The following is a 9,968-nucleotide window of genomic DNA, read 5'->3' as shown; positions in this document are numbered from 1 at the left end:
TTATTTAAATTCTATCAGATTCTCCACTAGTGTCTGTTTTTCCACTCCGGGATTCTATCCAGGATCCCATATTGCATTGAGTTATAATTTCTTCTTGGTTTCATCTAATATGTAACAATTTTTTAGTTCTTATTTCCATATCTTGACAATTTTGAAGAGCACTGATCTGTTATTTTTCACGATCAACTGAAGAGACTTGCCATTTTGAATATATTCATGAATGTAAGTTATTCAATGTGTTTGCTTGGCTTCTTTGGTAGGAGCCTCTCCTGGGAACATTTTCCTTTACAAAAGGGGTGACAATCAGCACAACACATGAGTTCACCTATATCTGTCCTCTTGTGTTATAGACACAAGATGCTGTCATAATTATTTTTAAAAATCTTATTTCCAGTGGTACTTTTGAAAGTTTTCAGGATTTTGTTGGATTTTCAGCCCCAGAAACACATTCAGCAAATACATATTGAACACCTGCTATAAGCAAGAAATTGAACTTCTTATGCAGGACACTAAGGTGATATGACATAGTCCCACCCTGCTCTCAAGAAAAACAGATTACCGGGGTATATTTTCAGAAGACAGTAAGTAGTGGTCCTTAGGTATCTTTTAGTAATTGTGGCCCAAAGTTTATAATCTATTATTTTCATCAGTGTGGGGTATACCTGTGCCAGCTGCTTAGGGAAGAAATGTGAAACCTGAAAGGGGGGGGAGAGTGTCTTTTACTTCATTCTAAAAAAATACACAAAAGAGAACATGTATCTCTTGAGTCATCAGAACCAAGGAAGACTTGCTGGAAGATTTAAGCAGATGAACATTTCTCCATATAAACTCTCCAAGTCTTGAAAATTTGGTGTCTGGTGGCTGGACTGTCAGATTTTCTTGACTGACCCTCTACAATGGGAGTCATCCCAAAACTATTGAAATAAATGTGGAATCAACATTATAGCTTTTGCAAAGTCAAGGTCTTGTTGAAATGCACCTTGCAATAATATGGAGCATTCTGGTTAATTATAATTAAAAGGAACATGCTGTTTTCCTAGAAATCATTGTCACTGTCTGATGATCTAAAAATATTGTAGTTACAAAAATTATAATTTGTTCTGAAATAGCTAAAATGTGTGAAGCTTAATGTGTAATGCCTTGTAGCCAATGAAGCTGTGTTGGATTGCTGCCACTGATTAAATGTAGTGGCAGAGCTGAAGCATTTAATCAATCATAAAAGTCACTTTAATACATTGTATCACTCCAAAGCTGGAACGATTAGAGCAGTTGCACTGTAGGCCAGAATGCAAAATGTGGAACAAAACAAGGGAAGGAAAAAAAAAGAATGACTTCCTTCTATGTCCAGGTTTTTATGTCTCAAAATGTGAAAAATGGATAAAGTTTTGCATGCATTGTGTGGATCATTTTAGCTACACAGAAGTGTCAAGGCAACCATCATTTGTAATGTATGGAGCTCTGCCCAAGCACATGTAAGCGAGCACAAACAAGTATGGTAATAATAATAATGGATTTTTGAAGAATGATGAATATTTTATCAAATGTCACTTTTCTTGAAAGTGACTTAATTCCTGCCCAAATGAGAATTTCTAATGTCATTGATCCCACAGCTACAACAAAGAAAAGAAACTATTGCCAGAAGAAAGGGGAGATGAAAGGGGGCAGGGAAGAGAAGGAGAAGGAAGAGGAGGAGGAGGGAGCACTGAGGTGCTGTTATTGGTATATTAGAGTTGACATAATAAAATGGTCAGTCCTGTGAGCAACCATGCGGCATGATGAGATAGAAAGGGGTCGGCAAACTTTTGAGACGGAAGAGCCACCAGGGATCAACAAACTGCGGCTGGGGAGTCACATACGGCTCTTTGGCTGTATGTGACTGTGAAGTAAAATTGAAAATGAAAATAAAACTATCATAGTTTCATTTATAAAACGTTTAAAGGATATTATTCACACCATTCACACAATGGTGATTGTGTAAAAATATATTTATGGCTCTCATATAATTTTTAAATTGTTGTGAGGGACAGGATTGGCCCTTCCAGGGGTCGGCAAACTTTTGGGATGGAACATACCTGAAGAGCTGCATGTGGCTCGCGAGCCACAGTTTGCGGACCCCTGGTATAGAATCATGATGAAGAATAGGGATCGATGCGATTTGGAAAGATGGGTGAGGGCTTTTGTTGGTCCATCCTGAGGAAGAATTATAATCAAGGTCATAATCATATGTTGTGCATCCATCACAATTTGTATTATCTACATATATAACATATATGTGTATATCTTTAGTTAAGAATTAATCTGTTTATAGCATAGTGTGTTCAATTAATTCCTTCCTCATCTTTGTAAAGCCTTGACATAAAAGAACTGTTAAAGAGGGTTGCCAAGGAGACATTTGTGGCAGAGCTGGATCCAAATGGTATTTGAAGTTGAAGCTGTGGATCCCAGAACTGGCAGAATAGGCAAATATTACCCTTGACAATGTTCCCCTCTTAATTCTTTCTGCAGCATTTACTGCCAAAAAAAGTTTGCAGTCTATAGAACCTACCTGAAGGGGGAGTCTGACTTTTCAGCGCTTACATGAAGCCTTCTCCTCGACTCCGTTTGCTGTTTACCTTCTAGCCTTAATTTTTTCGGGGGTATATTATAGTTTCTGATTATTTGTTTTAAACCAATTTATTGAAGTATTTGACATACAAAAAGATGTGCCTATTGATGCCTTTGGAAATAAGTATTTATCCATGAAATCAAACTGCAATCTATGCCATAAAAATATCTATCACTTCCAAAATTCTGTATTATTTTTTTATAACTTTTAGTTTGTATTGTACAATGATAGTTATGTAATAAGCACCGTATAAATACTTTTAAAAAGTCAATTCATCAGGTTTGAAGTTTTGAGCTAGTACTGAGCATGATAAATGGCCAATGTCTTCAAGGAATTGATAATATTTAGAAGGCAGTGTTAATACAGATGACATTGCATGTTATAAATAGGTTGTGTAGTAGACCATGTTAGTGTAAAATGTGAGATAAAATTACTGTAAGTGATGAAAGATGTTCAAAAGAAAATACAATCTGTGAGAAGTGTATTGGCTTTGAATACCCCTGGTTGTTTGCAGACGGTGAAAGCACTCACAAGACTTAGAAAAGTAAGAAAGCAATAAAAGATTTATTGAAAGCTAGGCAATGAGGGTGCCCATTGCAATGTCTATAGAAAACAGCTGTGCCAGACTTTAGATTAACTTTTTGTTGTATAGAAGAAGGTCGGTAAATTTTCTTACAGTCGAAGATGTGATGTCCAAACTCAGGATATTTTGTGTAGAGACTGAGGTCATTTGAATGACATATGCTGGTCATATAGCTAGTTTCTTCCTGTGTATGCTCTTATCTGTAATGCATACAGAAAAATTCACAGAGGGGGGCCAAGCCATAATGTTCATTTCATCCCAATTATAATGAGGCTAGTGTTTAAGTTACTGGCAGGCTCCACCAGTCTGTGCAAGCATTAAAAACTAGGTAATTGTGGTCGGGGTCTTATCTTCTCTTTCTGAGGGCGTTTGCACAGAAAAATTTAGCTCTAGGGGTTGAGCCTGGATAGTCCCTGGGGAGTGGATGCAGGCGGTGCAAAACACTGATCAACTCACCTTCTGCTAATCCCTGTCAGGCTCATTTTTGTTAACTGTTTTTTTGTCTCATCAAGAACTGAGTGGTCAGGGAAACCTTCGAGGAGGACGTGGGATTAAACCTGGGCCAGTATTATGGGTTTGATTAATTGAAATAAATGGAAAGATTGGTTGAGAGGATTGGTGAAGGTATCTTGAGCTAAAGAAGCTGCCCAGAGTTTCCTGTGAAGGAAGAGAGGGAATAAAGTTTTTCAGGCGTGATCAGGAGCATTAGAGAAGACAGTGGCCCCCAGCATAACTGCCCCGGAAGCCACTCTTTTCTGTCAGAGTTTTAAGGTTAGTATTCATAGTATAGTGTCTGTTATTGCATTTCTGTTGATGATACAGTATAGTGAGGCTGAAGAAAATTCAAGAGAATAGGGCCTGAGAGCGCAGGGTTTTTGAATAAATTAAGGAGTGACTCTAAAGGCATAGTGTTTGAAGACAATGCGAGGTTGGGGGGGGGTGTAGGAAATGAAGAAGACTCAGGATATGGGAGACTGATGTCCCTTTATACCTGACAACAAGCTCTGGCTGTTCATATGTATCACCGAGATGGCTAGTTTGTCTCCCAATTTCTATCCTCTTTCTTTTCCTTTCAGAATTCGGACCTGTAATGTTTAGCTGGATACATAGCTGCCCAAAATAATGACAAAAGTTTCAAGATGTCCTTGCACTTAGGTACAGCCATTTGTCTCAGTTTTTGTCAATGGGATGTGAGCAAATTCATGTGTTGAATTTCTGAGTCACCTATTAGAAGGGAGTAGGCATGACTTCTGTGTCCTCGTGCTCCCCTTTGCTGTGAGCTTGTTGTGGGGTACTCGGACAGAGAGATGGCACACCAAGGCTTAGGGTGGGAAGCAACGTTTCTTGATGCCAGCAGCAGCTCAGCTGTTTCACATCCAGAGGCTGAGCTCAGATCCGGACAGGACTCGGAGCTATATACCCTGAGGTTTCCGGGTTAGCAGCCAGGATCCCTTATTAGAGCATGTGGCATTGTCATCGTTTCTGACTGGCTCCCAGGTGATTTAGGAATTAGGAATTGTTAAACGCGCAAGTCTTGGTGTCCATGTGGTCCAAGAAAGCCTTTGTCTAGAGCTCCCTGCCACAAGCTGGAATGTGGGTGTGACAATGAGCTCTTTTGGACCATGAGAATGAGGTCAGTGCCCTATGAAGGACAGAGGCACAATCTAGGAGGAGTCAGGGTCTCCAGCTCTGTTGTGCATTAATGCCAGCCCTGGACTAACAGGCTTCTGTATAAGGGAAATGCACCATCTGACTGAAGGCACTCCCGGGGGTGACAAAAAAAGTATACACATGGCTTGTATTCATCTTTTGTTATTGGTGTGTATTGAGCATTACAATTTTAATACAGTTATTTTTCCTTTCTTAAAATATGTATACATTTTTTGGGCACCCTCTGTATTTTGGGATGTCTTGTACTTTGTGGTTGTTGCCAAGAAGTCCATATTTTGATGTGTGCGTTCTAAAGACTTATTGATTGCTTGAGCAAATTAGGGAAAGATGTCTCAATGTGCATGCATAGCATGTGATTTGATCGCATTTTGCTTGTGAAGAGTTGGCTTTGTTCTTGGGCTCAGACATAATTCAGTCTGCAGGAAGGATGGCAGCTTGATGGCTCCATCTATATTTTACCTTATTTATTTATGTTGATAGTGAAGTTAAATATATGGCTTGCTGTTTCAGAGTGTTTTGTGTTACTGCTTTTGTTACTAGAGGAATATAGCTGCTTATTTTACAACCTTTATTTTGGAAGTTCTTTTGAAATTGGGTATTAAAACAGAGGCACATAACTTCTTTACAAAGGTTATCATGTCTCTACTTTGAGCTTTCAAAAGGCCAGAAGGGGGTATATAATCATTTGCCAGCAGCTGTTGTGTGGGGTCATTCATGTTAGCCCGGTCACCACAAATGGTGACACAGAGGCTGATTCTCTGTTGGGTTTCCTAATTTCATTTCCCTGGTTTCATTAACACCAAATAATCGATGAATACAACATTTAAAAAGGTGTGGGTGTTGAAGTCAGAGCAGTACAGGGCTGGGTGGTGGTCTCCAGGGAACCAATACTTTCCAAAAGTCACTCAGTGTTACCTCCTGCTTTATTTCCTCTACTTCTACCATCGTTTAATTCCAGAGTCATTTCTGACTGAGGCCAAGGATTAGCTACCTGGCAACAGCACCCTTCCATGCAGCAAGGGAAGGTTTCATGACCGCCCTGGACCCTGAAGGAGAGAAGTGAGATCTCACTCAGGTTATAAAACCACAGCCTCTGAACTAATCGGGAGTGGAAAATGTCTGAGAGGGTGGTTCATGGGTCATCAGATTTTCTCAGAAGCAAGAGCAATGACTGTGCAACTAGTTTAATATTAACAAAATGAAAACTTCCGGAGAAACACATTTTTCTCTCACTTCCTGTCACGGAGTTCATAAATGCACTTTTGCTTCTGTTTATTCTTTCACCTTTTTCTGTTTTCTATCTTCCATCATTCCTCCTTCCTTGTGCTGAAGAAACAACACTTTCAAGGTCAGATAGGGCTAACAGGATGTGAGGAAACCCAGGCTGAGTAATCCCGGAGCCCAGTTGGGTGGAGGAGATAGGCAAGCATGTCTAAGCAGCCACCATTCTTTCTGTCCAGGAAGCAGCTCTGCTCAGTCTCCACATCATCAAGGTGCCCAGCAAAGATTCAGTGACGTGAAGTAAATCAAGCAGATTTCCTAATTTATGTGCCTGGGATTTGCAAACTTCACTCTAATGCATTCAGAAATTTTTGCATCCTTTGGACAAGATATATTGAATCTCAGGCCCTGGGCTGTGATTGATCCCAATGCCAGGGCAATATGTTAGAGTGTTGCACAGTATCTGACAGGCCTTTATTATGGATTTTAAAAGACTAGCATCCTAGGTGAAAATCTTCAAAGGTCACTCATGGAAAAACAAGTTAGTTTTTGAAATAGAGTGTGAAATGGAGAACTATTTCCACTCACGATGAAGACAATACCAAATACATGGTGTTGGCCCCAGCTGTCTGCATCAAGTTGTAGGGTGCCTGTTTGGAGAGCACTGTCCTAACCCAAGGTCATGGGATTCATTCTCAAGTAGGAGACATTGATTTTCTTATTTCTGTTCTATAGCTTTAGAGTACCTGTCACCTAGGCCACTTTACTCCAAATAAATATTCTTAGAACCAAGAGAATCCCAGAGGAGTGTGGACATGCCATGGCACCATAGGCATCACTTTGATAAATTGGGAAGTCAGCACAACCTAAATTTTGCCTGTCTTTCCACCCAGATTCCTTACTTGTTCAAGTCTCTATCTGATGGCCCAATCTTAGAAATATCTGCAAAGGATACTGGTAATAACACAACCTGTGACTGCTGACAGAGGCTTAATCAACGCCTTGAGGATTAAAAGGCCCAAACCTCAAAGGAATAAAACTGTAATGATTGAATGAAAGCCAATTTGGTTAATGTTTGGGAGAGAAACTAGGACATGGGCCCCATAAATCAAATTGTTGACAGGCTAATGTCCAGCCTGGCTGACCCATTTCCTCCTCTGGGGTAAAGAAAACAAAACATCAATAGCAGATCAAGAGTGCCAGCCACATGCACAAACATCATATGTTCTCAGATAAGTTATCCCAGGGTGGCTGGCTGTCCTGAGCCCTTTCTCAGACTAGCTGGAGTCAATTTAGGAATATTTCCTCAATGATCCACAGAGGAAGTTAGGGTGGATGATTTCATTTAGCAGCTTGAAGTCAATCTTTTTTTTGTCTTTGGGAAATCAGTGAGGGAATGAGGATAATAATCAATGCAGAAGTCCTGTTGAACTCCCTAATGTACGTCAGTCTGTGTGAGAGAAAAAGATGTCTTACTTGAGGATAGTTACATGATTTTGCCCAAAACACCCTTGAATTGATGACATTCCCACTCACCACTTTGGCAGAACTAATTCTAACTCTGCTGATTGGATACAGTTTTGTGGAACTGCAGCAAAGTGGTATGCTTGGCAACAGATGGCATTTCAGGTATGTGGTAAAATTATCCTAGTTTATTTGCTCATCAATCAGATTTTAGGAGGGTGAAATGAAATGATTTGGAACAAATAAGATATTTTTCCCCACTCCATCAGGTACAAACTTTTAAAAATAAAGTTGTTTGCTGGAGCATATACTTTAAAGCCATAGACTACTAGGAGGACACTTTTCAAATTGTGTATTTTCATCTTCAGGAAGGGATGACTGGCATAAAGCTAAGCAGTGATGTCATCATCATTTAGTCTTGGAGGGGAGAATGCCAGAGTTTTGGAGTAGAGCTTTTAGGGTATAGGGGAAACCAGTCTGTTCCTCTGTGGTGTGATTTGAGAGGTAAAGGTAAGATCCTCCTGGACCGAGAGAATTTGTGGGTTACTGGGTGTTAAGATTGCAAGGGTTCAATTGAGTTTTAATCATGGGATGATGTTGTGACATAAAACACATGAATATACCTTAGAAGATTGCTAGGCACATCCAATCTATTTTAGCTTTCATTGTTATCGTTACATCCACAATATTTCCCTGTGTACATGTCACCTTTTCATGTGATACCTTTGATAATATTTCATCATTATTTACTTATGTGCCTTTACCCTCACTTGACTGCAGATCCCTAAAGGCAGGGACTGAGCTTGAATAGATATTACTTAACATCCTGTGCTTATCTAAACTTGGACATTAGATATAAACAAGTAAAGCAAGTGTTACTTTGCATATGGAACATTTTTCTCTGCAGATGTTTTTCTCCCTTCAGAGAAAAATAGACATAACAAATCTCATATTCCAGCTTCAAAGAGTAAGTAGGTTTTGCCTCAAAACTACGGTGAATCAAAAATCCCCTCACATAGGTAATTGTGACAGTGGCAGCTCCTGAGATAGGTTCACTCAAAGCCACTCCAGCCTTCTTCGAGCATGTGTTTCCTGTAGCTAAACGTTTCATTTGCTGGACTCCCTGGAGCTCAGATTGGCCAAGTAGATGCACCTGGATGAAATCAGGAAGGCAGACATAAACATCAGAACACAATAATGTGCAGCTTGTGTAAAGTACATTTGTGGAGTCATTTGGGGTGGGGTGGGGGGTTTGTAGGGGTTATGGCGGTCCTGCTCCCTAGTTTTATGGGTGTTAAGCAGTGTGTGGAGCTATCTGTGGCATTTCCACTGAACACATCTGTGGTGTGAGTGGGTATCTCGTTTCCTTATGTCTATGTAAGAAATGTCCAAGCCTGCAGAGAATTTTTATGAGTTCATTTGCGCCAAACTGAGGATATATGCCTGGGACCTATGACAAGATCTCAAGTGCTTTGGAGAAATAACAGTTTATGGTTTCTTTTATGCATTTGAGATTAAGGAGGGAGTGTGAGGAAGATTGTTAGAAGGTAGGAGAAAGCAAGGCCCAGCTTGGATTACAGGGGAGTTAAGACCGTGAGCCCTCAAGCTTTAGAAGGAGGGGTCTGAAAGGGTAGTCAGGTATTAGGGGGTCTTAAAAGAGACATTTCAACAGTGTGTTAACCTAGATGCACAGAAACAGTGGACAGAGCTGGCTTAAGGCAAAGATAAACCTTTACTAAAAAGCTGTATGCTGTCACTCCAATAAACTTTAATTAAAAAAACAAAAACAAAAAGTAGTATGCCCAGGACATGACTGCCACTGTGACCTGCCCAGTTAGGAATTTATGATCAGATCACCTTGTGAGCTTACTTTCCATAGAACCACCTTTTATTTCTCCCACACTTAAATTAAGGTAAGGATTAATTCTGTTGCCTGCAACTAAGAACACTAATGCACAGAATAATTGGGACCGGAAGTGGCTGCAGACGTACGTTTACACAGAAAAGGGAATCTGGGATGGTCTCTAGCCTTGGATGGGGAAGGATCCAACAACTGTGTAGGGTGGGGCACTAATATTATTCATGCAACACAGAGTAAACTGCTATACTTAAATGACCACTTGTAGCCATCGGAAATCAAGGAATGATTTCGATAGATTAAAAGAATCCTGCAGTAGAACATTATAAAGAACGTAACCATGGTGAAAAAGACTAACTACTTCTACCTACTATTGAAGAGCTTAAAAAGAAAAAAAAAAAGGCTGACTCAGGGTCTTAAATTCTAGCCCCAGTTAGAGAACAAGGGCATTTCTATGCCCTACCTAACATAGCCTCCTATAGCTCCAGGGCTGATGTGTGCAAAAACAGTCACAGAGTCTGATCATGTAGGTTGCTGAGTTAAAACGTACTTTGAATTCACAGCTT

The sequence above is a fragment of the Hipposideros armiger genome, unplaced genomic scaffold, assembly GCF_001890085.2.
Source record: "Hipposideros armiger isolate ML-2016 unplaced genomic scaffold, ASM189008v1 scaffold_189, whole genome shotgun sequence".
Classification (NCBI taxonomy): Eukaryota; Metazoa; Chordata; class Mammalia; order Chiroptera; family Hipposideridae; genus Hipposideros; species Hipposideros armiger.
The sequence above is the reverse complement of the archived record's forward strand: the minus strand, read 5'-3'. Positions refer to the sequence as shown.